We start from the raw sequence: 16,725 nt of genomic DNA on the forward strand, positions 1-16,725 counted from the left end.
GGTTGCAATATTTCAAAACCCTTGTGTGGAGCATTCACAGACATTTTCATAGACACAACCTATATAAAGTTTATATGTACATAATTAAAATAAGCGGCAATAGTAAAATGATTTTATCGCAATTATTAAGTGCCTGTATAGAATCGGATCGCGAAACGAGAATAAGCGACCGTTTGTTGCTTCAGAGAGGATCCCCACAGCAGCGTGCTAACCTTTAATTCTCAGAAGCGTCATCGAGAGAAATTCGCTCTCGCACTGGTGTCGATTCAATGTTAAATGAGCCATGCCGGGTTTTTGTTGTTGCGATGATTTCCAACTCTCTTTGATGCACTGATTGTTGAAGAGTTGCCAGTGAACGTTCTTTGATACGATAAAAGCCATCCTTGGTTACAACATTCGGTTCCGGCATTATAAGGTGATAAGTGTTAAAAAGCAAGAGTAACACAGCGAGTGAGGCGGATCGATCAACTGGAGAGGGATTTACGAAATATCCGGGCCTTGAGTGGCTGGTGAAGAGCGGTCATGGATCGAGCTACATGGAAACATTTGCTAGATACAACAAAGAGCATCACAGGACTTGGCTGATAGTTAAGGTATGTTAGTGTTAAAAATTACAACCCGTCGTTTGAAGTGATTATGAAAAGAACGTACAAACTTTTCGACACTGCACTTCGAACTATTCTTGTTTGAGGAACGTGTTAGTTTATTGTCAAACTAACCGAATTTGGCTATACTAGGTCCGAGTTTCCAGTTCTGGAAGCTCCGGGAATTGTGGTCAAAAACTCCAAAACGGAACACACTTCGATTTCTCAAATACAGCTATACCGATCTTATATACTTTAATTAAAATCAAAGGTCTTATATACCATAGACGGATCCAGTTCCTGAAATACCGAAAGTAGTGGTCCAGTTTCTGCCATTTGAATCAATTTATCATACTAACGAATGTGAGGAAGGTGTCATTACACCACTATTTAGGATTTTCTTTAAGCGTGATTCTTTTCTTTAACTGCATCTTAAAGAGAGAACAATTCACAAGAACTAGTCCTTTTTGTCAGAACTATTAAATTCTGAGTGGTTCTTTGGAATAAATAGATACAATACAGATACAATAAATAAGTTCTTGAACATCTTTGACCATACTTTTGATACTAACAACAACAACAACAACAACAATAACATGGATGAAGTAATGTATTATGGTGCGGTTAGGGATGTCGGAAATTTCGAATTACTCGATTATTTAATAATCGAGTATAATTTTGGAACTATTCGATGGAAATTTATTCGATTACCTGGGTTATTATTCGATTACTCGGTTATTCATTCGATTATCACTATGAGATTTTTTTGATTATACTCGATTTTCTGGGTTATTAATCGATTACTCGATTAATCGATCGATATTGCGACATCCCTAGGTGCGGTCGGTGAACCATTGCTGGATCACAATGATTTCCATCTAAGAACAGGAAAGCATCGAGATATAAGAAAAAGATCTTTGTTGCTGGTATCTTTTTGGCAACACTATTGTTGACCAAATTGAGAGTCGCCTTCAGAGAACAGTTTATCTCACGTTTTGGGCCCGTCAATTGGCCGTGTTTTTATCTACATAATTTGTAAACAAAAATAACTTCTCTCGTTAAAGTACTGATTAGCCAGCATTATTAGTACTAGTACATACAGATACAGTTTTGGTCATTATATTGCATTTCACTATCGGAAATCGCTAATCAATTCCAATACGCATGATGTAATTCTAATTACAACGGTTACGTATCATTACAGCAATTGCTGACGTAACAATACCAGCATATCACTAATTAACTGTTATCAGTCGTTCCCTGAAGCAAACACTAAGTGGCATAATGAACAGTTTTACGCTTCATTGTCATCAACCTTATGGGCAAATAACGTTTACAGTCTTCAGCGACTTGCATTGTTTTTAAAATCAACTTCTTCATAGTCGAAGCTCAGTTACATGCACATTTGAGCTACACACAGAAATGTTTGTTGTGTCCAACCGGCATAGAAAAACAGGCAATCAAATCACTGCTACTGATGAGATATCACATTTGCAGTAATTTTATTAATTTTCCTTTTATGTTGGGTGCCGCAATACACACTTGGTTGTAGAACTTAGCCAAGAAATAGAACCCAGAAAACTAAACGGAACGGATTTTGTTTCCATTACATCAAACATATAAATTAAGTGAATATATAATACAAACTTCGGTGTGAAGAATAGGTGGATTAGGATAGATTTTTTCTACTCAGGTCATCGCACAGAATTACCCACAATTTGTTCCACATTACCATTCTTGTGAATATAGTAGGCATAATTCGCTCAGTGACACATACTCCTGTTTCTTATTGAATACATATCGTTTCACGTTTGACGTTTCTTTTAGAAAAAAAAATTGAATAACTGTAGGTTGAACGGAAATTTGTTGGCTACTGTACAACCCACTCACCTGTCATGAAAAGGGCTAAGATTAGTAAAACTCTAAACCTAGCAATTCGTGCTGTAGCTTGCCAACTTAATTAAATGGAAAGATTGATATCTCTACCAAAGAACATAGTCGTGGGTTGGGGAGAAAAATTTATTACTCTGGTGTACACTCGGTGACAATCTAACTGAGGCATTGGTTACATTCAGCAAAATTAATATTAATGCTATGACTGCTTCGATTCGCTCACAGAAATAGATCAGATGACGTTGTTTCTGAAGTTGATAAAGATAGTAACTCTTCGTACGGAGCTAGGCCCACGCAAAGAAGTTTGTATTGTTTTATTTAAATGAATTTTCATTTACGCGGAATTCCGTTAACTTTCCGTATCATTTGCATTGTGATAAGTACAAGAATAATAATTATTTATTGGTCATTGCAGATGAATGTCTATCAAACGATGATTTAAAAGCATTTGGTTCACAGATTGTCCCGGATTGGCGGTTCAATGCATAGGACACTGGTCTTAAAAATCAGTTGTCGTATGTTCGAGCCCCGAGCTGGAAGGATTCGTAGAATCGTAGCACCACCCGATCAACAGAGCATAACAGGATTCTATCAAAATTATATATGATCTTAATATTTATATCTCAATATGTTATAAATATGATTCCAAATCAGAAGCAAACATTCAGATTTTATTAAGATTATAGCAAGTCCAGATATTATATTAAGGGTCGTTATATTTCAGGTAATACTATACTAGAGAATTGAGAAAAAAGAGTTCAAACAGTTTTGTCGATCAGGTTTTTGATTTTTTTTTTCCAATTTCACATACCTGAAGATGCTTTTGAAAACATTATTTTGATATTTGATTTTGAAATGGCGGCCTAAATTTTAAATTTAGGATCGTTCCAGGTAATTCCTAATTAAATTATGTAAAGCTTTCATTCAAATATTAATTATAAATTGAAAATAAATATTTTTTAAGATAATTTTGCGCTTTTTCTCTTACGAATAAACAAAGGTAAGGCAAAAGCTTTAAAACTCGAATAATAAATATTGAAAAAAGTGATACAGCTTTCGACTCTGTTCATTGAATTCTGCAATGTTTCCTCAGACATGATTTTCACAAGCTTGGAATCAAATGAATGCTCGAATTCTTAAATTTTATCGATGACTGATTTTTGTTTCCGAATTCACAGTGATAAGTGTCAAAAATTCAAAATGTCTTCAAAAGTAACACTGCAATAAATCTAAATTGGGCTCAAAACCAAAATCTAAACTCAGCTCAATACTTTTTCGATTTATAGGTCTTTTAGTTGCAGATTGAAAATAGCGACTTTAGTTTTACCGGACCCCGGATGTACTGGAAATAGAGAAAAAAAATCTTAAAAAAAATCGTATCGATTTATCTTTAGTTCTTGCTGTACTTTATACTATGTTGATCTGAAGATTTTTTACGTAGTTCTAAATAAAAAAAATTGTTAATATTACATTGAGAAATGTTCACTGGTGGCACTGATGATATCATCATGGTCTAAAGCAAACTAAAGTAATATCGAATCAATTTCACAATTTTTGGATCCAAAATCAGTAAAATAGAAATGAGTTGGTTAGGTCATCAATTAATAAGATCTACAAATTGCAGATATCGCATTTCGCCCTTTGTCATCTATATCATTGCATGAACATTTTTACATATCATATCAAACAATCAAACCGGAATAAAGGTTCAATTTTTATGGTTTTTGAACATTACTTGCGAGGCTTCTGGCTGCGGATATCGCAAACTAATGTGGCAATTGGTTGATCATCAATCATAAAAACTTGCTATTCGAATCATTGTCTATACACTTCTTCTGATTTTTCACTGTCTTTCAAACGAATTTTTATTCTAATCTAAATTTACGAAAATCGATTCAGTCATCTCCGAGAAACATAAGGGCACATTTTAATCAAATATACTCGCCAATCGACACACATACACGAACAGACAATTATTCACTACTTCAACTGAACGAGCGAACTGTTTCGAATGTTATTTGAAAGTCGGCTCTCTTGGTACAATGAAGAAAAAACTGAAAAACTATGATTCATTAGTTAATTTTCTCAGATTCTGTAAGGTAGTTTTGTTTCACTGAATTTAGTCATTTCCGTTCATTTCAAACTATTCTTCAATACCAAAAAAAGCTTGCTCTTAGTTCTAAAATAGCCCCTTTGTCATTCATATGCCGGTTGGAAGGAAACGACGAAAGAGAAGAGAGCGATAGATTATTTTTGTAGCAGTATAGACTTACACTAAATATTACCTATATGATGCCAATATATCCTTTCAACCTCAGTTGGTTCTCATGCCGCGATGCAATCGTAGCGTTTGTTGGCAACTCAAAACTTCCCGGTTCGGAACCAGTCGCTTAACTATTCATGACATTTTTTATGGCAAATCAAATCGCCTAAAGGTATGCAATTTCATCTTACTTCGCGATATCTATTTTTAGATTTGCACGGTAAAACCTTTCCCCTAAAAAATGGGTAATAAAAGATGAAAAGTCGTACTAAATTTGTAACAAATTTAGATATAATATTGATATTTACATATCAAGGTCTGTAACAATTTTGTTATCACCTAGGTTAAATTGAGCTATAATTTTTGTTATTTTAACTATTAACGAGGCCCAGATTATGACTAATTTAGATAGAAAAAAACGAAACAACCCCAGATACAATTTTGTTCTCCCTTGTTGATCGGGCAGCCATGCAATGGTTCTGTGCTCTCTGAATCGGCTGCGAAGTCTGTTGAAACAGAAGGTCAAATTCCGATACAGGAATGTAATAAAAAGGCTTTGCTTTTGGTTCACAGATCATATTTAGGTTAATTAACCAAAAAAAACATGATTCTGAAAAATACTTATGCAAAATTGTCCTTTTCGGTAATGAAGAATGTTGCAAATGAAAAAATCAAGGCGATCTCGAATTTGACTGGAATTATTATGATATCAGTCGAAGTCTATCGAAACAGGTGATCAAGTTTGACAAGATATCGTAGTATTGATACTTCAACGTTATCAACTTAATTTAACTTTAATAACCCTAACTAAAGAGAAACTGAATTACATATGGGATTGTCAAATTTCACGACGTGTTATATTGTATAAAAATCAGCAAAGTGATTACACTCTTTTCACTTGGTCTGTGCAAAACCAAAATTTTCAGCCGAGCCTTGAAAACCGAAACATAACCTATAAATATCTCCCACAATTATAGGAACCTTTCAGTAGGGTTAACTTGTTTTTATTTCTGATTCTTATGCTGTAGCTATAGGCCAAGCAATTTCGTATTCAATATGACAAAATTTGGCATTTAGAAGATAAATGATTTGGCTTTAACCAACAAATCCTATCTAATTAGAATCTAATATCTAATATCTAATTAGAAAGCGTTAAAAAATCCATGATAACGGAAATGGAAGCTTGGCGTTAACTAAATGTAAGGGCAGATGACAATATAACATCGGTCATTTGAGACTAAGTTTGTGTAAATTGGTTTTACTAACTGAAATGAACTTGAACCAAACATATTAGAAAGGGTAATTTTTGTTGCTGGTATCTTTTTGGCAACACTGTTGTTGACCAAATTGAGAGTCGCCTTCAGTGAACAGTTTATCTCACGTTTTAGGCCCGTCAGTTGGCCGCCTAGATCGTGTGGATTTAACGCATTCCCGATCAGATGCGCATAACAAAATCATAACACAAGTATACAGACCTTTTCAAAATTATAAGGCCACCCTCGAATTTAAAGTTTTCGCACGATTTTGATGGATCCACCCTAACTTAACGATGGCAAAACATTTTCGTGTCGCATATTTGTTGACAAACAAAGCCGAAGCAGCTGAAGTTAGTAATTATCCCTTTTCAAAATTATAAGGCCACCTTGTATGTTTGACAGTTTGTGTTGAATATAGTGATTATAAATATCATTTTTATTCATTTAACGGCGTTATGTGACTATGGGTAAGCGAAAGAAACTAAATCAACAAGAACAAGGACAAATTTCGGCCTTCAAGAAGGTAGGATGGGGGATTTCAGGAGAAATTGGTCGTAGCAGATGTGCGGTCACCAATTTTCTGAAAAATCCAGCAAAGTATGGTCAGAATAAAAATGCAGGACGCAAAAAGAAACTTTCAGAGAGAGATACTCGTCGAATTGTCAATAAATCTTCGAATTCTACCTTCCGCACTGAACTTAAGTTGGAAGCTTCAGTTTCGACGGTTTGGAGGGCATTAAAACGTTCGCCCAACAGTTCGAGCAAGAATGAACAGTGCTCCTCGTTTACTACTTCACCACAATGAAGCTCGACTGGAATTTGCACGTCGGAACATGCCCCAAGATTGGAAAAAGGTATGAACATGTTCTGCAATATAAAAAAAAAAAACAAACGCATTTAAACTATTTAAGAACAAATGTGTTAAACTATTACAGGTGATATTCTCGGATGAAAAAAAGTTTAACCTAGACGGATTCAACGGTTATTGGCGTGATCTACGTAAGGAACCACGATATTTATTAAAGAGAAATTTTGGCGGTGGATCTGTAATGGTTTGCGGTGCGTTCTGTGCAACGCACAAAATGCAAATTTCCGATAACATAAATATCTTCTGCTGCCAGTGATTAAAAGAAGACGCTCAGTCAAAGCTCATTTTCCAGCAGGATAACGCCAGTGTTCATAAAAGTGCTGAAACAATGAAGTGGCTAAAGTCCGACAAAATTGATATTTTTGACTGGCCAGCTTGCTCACCGGATTTAAATCCAATTGAGAATCCCTGGGGTATTATGGTACGACAAATTTATGCCGATAATCGTCAATTTTCATCATTACAAGAGCTGAAAAGTGCTATTCTTCAGTCTTGACAATGAACCGTTCCGGTGAAGCAGCGGATCATTAGATGCTTTTTGTTGCTTATTTTAACCATCCGAACCTCAATAAACTGCAAGTGGCCTTATAATTTTGAAAAGCCATTTTTTCTTAAAAACGTTCTATCACAAAAGTTTTTCAGCGAAATCAATCAACTCTTGGACTCACATTCGTGTTTTGCAATCTAATTTCATGTTCCATCGAAAAAAATCCTAAAACTATTCTTTTTTTGTATCTTGAAATTTTTGGGTGGCCTTATAATTTTGAAAAGGTCTGTATCAACAGTTGATTTGTATAACAATTTGTGTTATTTTGAGATATTTAATGAACAAAAACAGTTGAAAATTGAAACTTATGATAACAATTATAAGACTCATGATAAAGTTCATTGATTGAAAAAATGAGTAGCTTCATATCGAAATATAATGATCAGAATTTCAAAAAACTAAAAGAAGAAATCAGATCACTGAATAAATTATTCATTTAACAAAAAAAAAAATTTCAACAATTTTGGATTGAAACTATGCTAAAAGTTAGCTGGGATATAGTTTTTGTGTGTTAAATTTGCTATCTAATATTTTACAACTATTGTTATAAATTTCTGCTTTTGAACTTATATCAATTATATTAAATTCAATAATAATTGTGATACAAACGTTACAAAATTTGTTACGATTTTGTTCCCGCTAGAGACTTTCTTGTTATGATTATGTTTGGAATCCAATATTGAAGCATTTATTTGTGAAATACCGGCCGATATGTTGGAGAGAGTGTGCCAAAATTGGACCTTGCGCATGGGCCACCTAAAGCGGAACCCCGAGCAATATTTGCATGAAATCATCTTCAAACATGAAATTATATTGATCGTTGTATCGATTTTAATAAAGATTACATCCATTTTCTCGATTCATTTGTGTTTCTTTTTGAAATTCTAATCCTATGCCTCTTAAAAAATCACCTTGAATTCGTTTATACACCTATCACAGCTATTCCCATCAGTTCACTGAATCAAACAACCCCAAATATATAAAACATTTTTCCACACGCACTGTACGAAATAATAAGCTGTAAATACGGCTTAAAATATAATCATTTACTAATTTGAAAGTGAATACATTGTTACATCATAAATCCGCAGAACTAAACGAATTCATTTCAATGTTAATTCCAGATTTTTTATTATGATGATGTTCTCCGATTGCAGTGGTATAAATATACAATATCAGGTCGTTTTAATTTCAACAAAGTTGAGCACCACTTCATACACGGATCGACCGAAAGCTCTGCGCTTAATTCGTATTATTGTTTTAGAATTAGTTTATTATAATAACAAAATTTCCAGAATATCTTTTAAATTAGTTGAAATTCAGAATTTACTTTTCTGAAATAATTCTTGTATTTAGAGAATGTGTTTAGTTGGCGAATATCCTGGACACAAACCAGCAATATTTCAATCCAACACAAAATTCTCATTGACAACTAATTTGGGATTAAAATCTGAAAATTTGACTCTATTTATCTATCATCATCATTGCTGAAAGACAAGAGGCACAAAGAAAACAAAAATGAAATTGGTTTTATTAACAAGTTTCTTAGCCAAAAACTCATGAGAAGTGTCAAAGGAAAATAATCCATTAAAAAGCTAAAAAGGACAGTCTTGTTGAAACTGCTTGCAAATTGTTTTGATGTTTTTCGTATTTGTTGTGAAGTATACATATTTAAATTTCTAAACCGATATGCAAAAATGCCGTAAACTCTTAGTGGAAAGTGTATTCATTCAGAATTTGTGCGCATTTGAAGCGATAGTGCGTAATCAAGTTTTTACGTGGAACAGTGAAGTGAGTTCCGAATGTTGCACTCTAATTGTATATGTCAAATAAAGTTATTTTTTCTTCTCCCTTCCTGTATTCGTTTTTTGTTTTCTGAGTGCTCAAAGTTTTCAGTGAGAGAGTCGATTTCGCGAAGTCGAATGAAGAAAACAACGATTTAGAAGAAAAAGTGTTTAAAAAGAAGTTTACACAGATAAAATTTATGAATTTTACATGTGACATAAATCTACAAACAATATAATTCACAACTACTTGATTTTTCAAATGACGCAATATTCCACGCGCACAAAATTTTACATGTTCCGAGTGTAATTTGCACTCGGCTACCAATTACCGCTGTTTGGATTTATATGTATCAATTATTCAACCAGCAGATATGTGCTTCTGTGGTTCAGTCGATTGAACGATGTGCTTTGTGATCTAATGTTCCTTGGATCAAGTCCCGCTGTTGCTATTGATCTTCTATTTTTTATTTCATTCCAGTTCAAAATATGTAGTTTTCAAATCACACAATTTTACATGTTCTTGAATATAAATTTATGTGAAATATGACGCTCCTTTTATGTGCATCTTATAAGATGTAAAATCACATGATTTTTTCGAACTGTGTATGTTTCGTTTATGTCTTTTCCTCCAATACAACATCGTGTCTAAACTTGCCAATATAGAAAAGACAACCGCGACTGAAATTTTTTTTTCGGTAGTAATGTGCCATCTGGTGGCTAGTAGTCATTACGGTGTTACCGTTTTTTCGGTGACAAGGCGCCATATAGCTGCAGATTGCAGAAGCCAATTCAACCATTCATGTTGATTGAAAACAACATTTTATTTTTTTAATTCAACTAAAAATCTAAACTAGTTGAATGGAAATGGAGTGTGCCTTAGATAAGAAATGACATCACGTTCAATTGGTGAATTCAACTAAAAAAATAGCCATTAAGGGAATTAAGGGAATGAGAATTAAAATATCTAAATTAACAAAAGTAAGATTTTTTTAGTTGTCTCAAAAAATAACTAATTAAAATCAACTAATTTTTTCGCCAAAATGTCGATTTCGGTCTGTCAGTGTACCATTTGAATGTGAAAACGATAAGCTTGATTCTAATTCTGCACAGAGCTTGAAACGGATTTTTATTTTGATCGCCGTATTGTTTTTAGAGGATATTTTATTTAATTAGAAAAAAAAACTACTTTTAAAATACAGAAAAGCTCACACCTCCAAGTGGAGATCATGCTCAATTATTTATTCAATTGTATGCTAACGCAAACCATTAAATAACTATTGAACCGGAAGTCTGATCCAGATGAAATTCATGAATATCGTATGGGACCACGAGACCTTTCATTTGAATCTAAGTTTGTGGAAATCGATCAAACCATCGCTGAGAAAAATGAATGAGATTCACGTTGGGATGTAATACCTCTATTTCGGGTGCTTCCGGAACCCGAAACCGAGCAACAGGAAAGCCCGAATCAGTTTGTTTAGCTGCCTACTGATAATAACTATCGATTTGTGTAGTTTTGAGGACAGTTTAGAAAATTATTCACGGTTTTTGTTTCACCGCTTTAAGTGACGTTGTACCCTATAATTCCATAAGCGGAAGTCGGATCCGGATGAAATTCAGGAATTTCGTATGGGACCACGAGACCTTCCATTTGAAATTTTCCTAGTTTGTCATAGTCGGTTCAGCCATCTCCTTTTTTGTATCATAGCCATCATATTTATGGACATTTTTACACATATCACCCTGTTATTCCGGTACTGTAATCTAGATGAAAATAAAACTTTTACATTGAAAGATGAATCCTTTCATTTGAATCTAACTCCAATCATCTTTTGCGTTACAACACATACATAAACACACAGACCTTTTGCGATCTCGAGGAACTGAGTCGAATGGTACACTCGTTTCACAAGTCGTTTTTCACAGTGACTGCATATACGTTTTTTCGATTATAAAGGTTTTAAACTTGTTGTCACTTCCCTTTTAAGTCAGAAAATTGGCGAGACTAGAAATTGAACCCAGGTTGGCTACGTGGAAGGCAATGGTTCTACTCCTCACGCAGTTCCCATCCCCAATGGCTCACCATTTCTATACGAGAAAGACAAAAATCACGGTTAGAAATATAAAATTGAATCATTGAAGAAGAATATAACTTTACGGGGTTTACGTATACAAAAGGTATGAGTGAACCGCAACCTGTATGATTAAATAGACAGATTAGAAACAAAACATAAATCTTATAAAAACTGTCCCAGAAAGTATAGACGCAAAGAAAAACCGCTGCCATTTCGCAATGGTTCCGAATCTGTCAATTTTTATGACTGCGTCACGTTGTTTGCACTCTTCTCTAACCACTTGTGCAGTTGTTTATTCGTTTTCATTAGTTTGTTTCGAAATGCGTGGACTATCAGCAGAACAACGTCGAAAAATTGTATACAAATGGTGCACAGAACGCGGACTGTCACTGAGAAAGATAGCAAAAATGGAAGGAGTAAGTGAAAAAGCCGTGCGAAATGCAATCAGGAAGTTTGGTGAGGTTAACACCTTTGAGGATAAACCGAAAACGGGTCGAAAAAAAGGTCCTGCTAACCCTCAGTTGGATAATCGTATACTGGAGGCGTTCGAGCAAAAGAAGGAGGTTTCAGTTCGGGATGTGGCCAAAAAAGTGGCCACTTCGAAGTCAAATGTGCTTCGTGCTAAAGAACGTTTGAATCTTCGAACCTATAAGAAGCAGAAACAACCAAAACGTAGTCCGAAACAAGAAGCATCGATCAGGCCGAGGGTTCGAAAGCTGTACAATACGATTCTTGCTGGAAATTTGAACTGCATAATCATGGACGACGAAACCTACGCGAAACTCGATTACAAATCCTTGCCGGGACCACATTATTATATGGTGCGAGAAGGGCAAGTGTTAAACCAGTCCGAGACATCGATTGAAGTCGAAAAATTTGGTAAGAAAGCTATGGTCTGGCAAGCAATTTGTAGCTGCGGTAAGATTTCGAAACCCTTCATCACCACTGCTTCAATGAACAGCGAAATATACATCAAGGAATGTTTACAAAAACGATTTCTACCCATGATTCGAAGCCACAAGGATCCTGTTGGCTTCTGGCCAGATCTTGATTCTTGCCACTACTCGAAATCAACGGTAGAATGATATACTGCCAAAAATGTCACTTTCGTCCCTAAAGACATGAATCCACCAAATTGCCCACAACTTCGACCAATTGAGGAATTTTGGGCATTCACGAAGGCACATCTTAGAAAACATGTCTCGGCAGCCGAAACCATTCAACAGTTCGAGCAAATGTTGTAATGGCTAAGTAGCAAATGTTGAGAATAATATTCTGTTTTTGTAGTCTAATATTATCAGTATATCGAATAAAATTTGAATATCTAACACTTGTCAATTATTTACAGCGAAATCAAAGTGCGTCCATACTTTCTGGAACAGTCTTTACATTTTGTATACGATAATTGTTCAAATTTCGTGTGAACCTCTCTTAAGAGCTATTTCCATAATCTGCACTCTTATATTTGCATATTTTTCCCCATACGAATCAAACTAACATGAACCATGTTTAAATATGCTCAAAATAGAATGCATTTTGCTGATCCAAACGAGCACAAATATTGATTTAATTTATATTACATCGACAACATACCATTCTCATGGGTTTTCGGTTTTTGATCAACATCTTAAATTTAAATAGAACAACATCGAACCAATCCAAGACATCGCACCAGACAGAAGTAGCATTTCAAACTTTTATTTTTCCTTCCATTTTCTACATGGAACAACAAAACACAATCACTTCTAGATCACCGTTGGCTCCAAGAATCTATTGGATGTTGGCATATACATACGGGCTTTGATTTTAACGATTCTGTAGCATTCTGTAGGGCTAGGTTAGTTTCATCCAATTAGGAGTCTACTGCAGTGTACAACTATCAGTAACACCCATCCGGTGTCCATGGTCGGCTGTAAGTGCCACGACAAACGACTCGGTACTTTTCCGGTGTTTCAAACTAATAATTACATCGATCCAATCGTTTCACGGATTGGTCTCACTTCATGCTGTTTCAATTCACTACAAATTAAGCGCAAACTGCACACTAACACAACACGGTCTTCTTCGTCTACTCAACGTGAAGCCCATATGGAACTACTTATTGATCGGTGACACCTAGCGCATGCTCGCAAAGATCTCGGTTAAGTTAGCGTTTCTTTCAGGGTGACTCGACGCTTCAGTCAACGCTCATTATGCTTCAATCAGATGGCCGAACACACGCGGTGGAAGAACGTTTCAATTCAATGCAAAGACCGCAACCACCGATATTGGCTGTAGCACTAATTTCTTCCTCAGTTTCCACTCAATTAGGCGTTACGGCACTTGGCACCATGTCCGAAAGATCTTTGGAACGGTTCGTTGAATCTCTTGGCCCAAACCGCTGGCGGCGAGAGAAAATATGCCTCTCGACTCGACACGACACTATCTCGCGAAGTTAATCAATCTTTTCATTATTTCTTTGCAAATGGGCTGCGAAAGGCTAAACTATGCGGTTTGCGGTCGCTTTCGCAATACGCGGATAATCACCGGAATCGAATTCTGTTCACTGTACCAACAGGCCCACAATCACTTGTTCTTTGGTATTTTTTTTTGCATATAAACAGATCTTCCAGTATTGGATTTCCGAACATTGCCCATGTTCAAGGCGTAGAACTTTTACACACTAGGCAGCACCAATGGATTTTATTGCAAATTTTATGAGGTTCCATTTCCAAGGCTACCTTACGGACCGTCGTGACCGGAAACTGTCCGCCCTAGTCACAGTTGGTACACGATCAATTGTTGCATATAGGAGTCGTGCGAGCGAAAATGGGTCCACATACAATCGTCATTCTATGATTATTCGTAATAGTTGGGTCGCGATAATCTATCATTATTAGTTCGAGTGGCCTCAAAAACCACCTTCGGTTGCTGGTCTGTCATGATGTAACGATGCACTTAAACAAATTTCGTGTACCCAAAAAGTCCACAATCGATCAATTTAATTGTTACACACTGACATTATTGGCGCGCACATTCGAATCGAAGATGATGGCTTCGATAATAATTCGCGGGAAACCATCCACGAGTGGTTCAAACACTGTACGATCCACGATCAGCAATAGCCATGCCCTAACGAAACTAACGTCTAGCCAGTGCAAACCCCGTAGGCGAACTGAAACACCAGAAATTGAAATAAATTGAAGTCGAGCCACCCGTTGTTTACTGCTGTTTTGTTTATGTTTTCCACCAAAGCCCCCCAATAGAAAAAGAACCGCAGCGTTCGGTTCATTGGATTGTGGGTTGGTAGGCTGTCGGCTTTTCTCTGAGTAGCAAATGAGCCACGACACTCACTCTTCTTTCACAACAAACGCACGAAACCGGGGTGAGCCTTTCTCACGAGCGTGAGGTCTAATAGGAGTGCACTTTTCACCCACTTCATTATATGTAGCTGGTTATTCTGGCTAGTGACATTAGAAGCAATTTTTTGCTTGTTGATAGAGACAATTTTCCCAGTATTGATGAGTTTTGGAGCGGAGCAATAATTTGTGCTGAAGATTTGTTAGCCGAGTAAGGTGCAGAGTCGGTTGCGCCTGTTGTGCACGTAATGATCGCGGAAGGGCTATGGGAAAATGCTGGATCAGGAAATCAAATTAAAAGAATTACTAAATTCCAATCTTTCTATAACTTATAAAATTGGAATTAAACGATAAAAATTTATGTAAGCACTAAACGCGCCAATCGTTGAATTAGTAATTTATCAAATTAAATAAGCTGAATTAATAAGCTAAACATTAGTTATAAATTCAATGGCGTTCAATACACGAACTTTTATAAAAATAGATACTTGAAAAAAAAACAACTGTTTTAGAAATGTAAGACTTAAACCAATGCGTCTTAAAGCTACTTGAAAACACCTGTTAAAAGACGAGTTTAAAAAACATTTCAAATGACAGCAGTCATTCAATCGTGTGATTGAATATAAACTCGATACTCGACAGGTCACGAGAAAATCAACTAATCTGTTAGAAAGTGGATAAGGCTCAAAAAGCTAAAAATGCTAAAGCAATGCATATTTACTAACTACTGGAATATAACTAACAGAAAAGAAGGTGCAGTGCAGTGCATGTGAAAACGCACATTGAATAACTAACATAATACTTTCAACGTTCCACTGGAACGGGCGAGTTTCTTCTATTTTTAAAATCACTAAATTGAAAAAAATTGGTTTCCGTATAGTACATTAGTAGTTAGATCGGAAAATAGTTATAATAAATTGGGCTAGCTCCTGAATAACCAAGCCTAAATTGGTGAAAGATAAAAAGTGTTCTACAAATAGCAGAAATTTCTCGTCTGCTTAGCGGTTTATGTTGAACTGCTAGGTGACATAACAGTTCAATATAATATAACAGACGACGAAACCTACGTGAAACTCGATTATAAATCCTTGCCGGGACCCCAATATTATACGGTGCGAGAAGGGCAAGTGTTAAACCAGTCCGAGACACCGATTGATGTCGAAAAATTTGGTAAGAAAGCTATGGTCTGGCAAGCAATTTGTAGCTGCGGTAAGATTTCGAAACCCTTCATCACCACTGCTTCAATGAACAGCGAAATATACATCAAGGAATGTTTACAAAAACGACTTCTACCCACGATTCGAAGCCACAAGGATCCTGTTGTCTTCTGGCCAGATCTTGCTTCTTGCCACTACTCGAAATCAACGGTAATATGGTTTACTACCAAAAATGTCTCTTTCGTCCCAAAAGACATGAATCCACCAAATTGTCCACAACTTCGACCAATTGAGGAATTTTGGGCATTAACGAAGGCACATCTTAGGAAACATGTCTCGGCAGCCGAAACCATTCAACAGTTCGAAAAAGATTGGAAAAAAGTGTCAAAACAAGTCTGTACGGAATTTAATGAGGAACGTTCGCAAGAAGGTGCGCCAGCTAGTCTACAATGGCTAAGTAGCAAATGTTGAGAATAATATTCTGTTGTTGTAGTCTAATATTATCAGTATATCGAATAAAATTTGAATATTCAACACTTGTGAATTATTAACAGCGAAATCAAAGCGCGTCCATACTTTCTCGAACAGTCTTTAATCCGAATGCTTGAAGTCTACAAAGCTAGGTTCATTTGAAAGCAGCACTTCTGGTTCCGGAAATATAATATAGAAATGATGTAACCCATCTTTTCCATCAATTTCCTAGGAGATGACTAAACCAATTCAACATGTTTAGACACTTTTGCGAGCTACTATTGATTCATTAATCAAGCTCGAAATTCAAATAGTTGTTGCTTCCGGTTCCCAAAATATAATAAAAGGTGATTTTTTTGAGGTTAGGATTTTCATGCATTAGTATTTGCTCAGATTTTTTGAGGTTATGATTTTCATGCATTATTATTTGCTCAGTATGCTCTGACATTTCATCATGAATAGACTTACTAACGAGCAACGCTTGCA

General features: G+C 35.8%; 1 protein-coding gene across 2 annotated transcripts in view; it reads right to left on the reverse strand.

Annotated features, from left to right (window-relative positions):
* The window catches only part of LOC131434802 (ankyrin repeat and BTB/POZ domain-containing protein 2), a 257,444-nt gene that overhangs the window by 21,104 nt on the left and 219,615 nt on the right, over positions 1-16,725 (reverse strand). The window contains exon 1 of one of the 2 annotated variants that reach the window (XM_058601960.1): positions 13,069-14,391. The exons of the other annotated variant lie outside the window; for it this stretch is intronic. The gene's annotated coding sequence lies outside the window, so the exon portion shown is untranslated. Of the gene's footprint in view, positions 1-13,068; positions 14,392-16,725 lie in introns of those variants that run through there. 2 annotated transcript variants of the gene reach the window in all.

The sequence above is a fragment of the Malaya genurostris genome, chromosome 3 (genome assembly GCF_030247185.1).
Source record: "Malaya genurostris strain Urasoe2022 chromosome 3, Malgen_1.1, whole genome shotgun sequence".
NCBI lineage: Eukaryota > Metazoa > Arthropoda > Insecta > Diptera > Culicidae > Malaya > Malaya genurostris.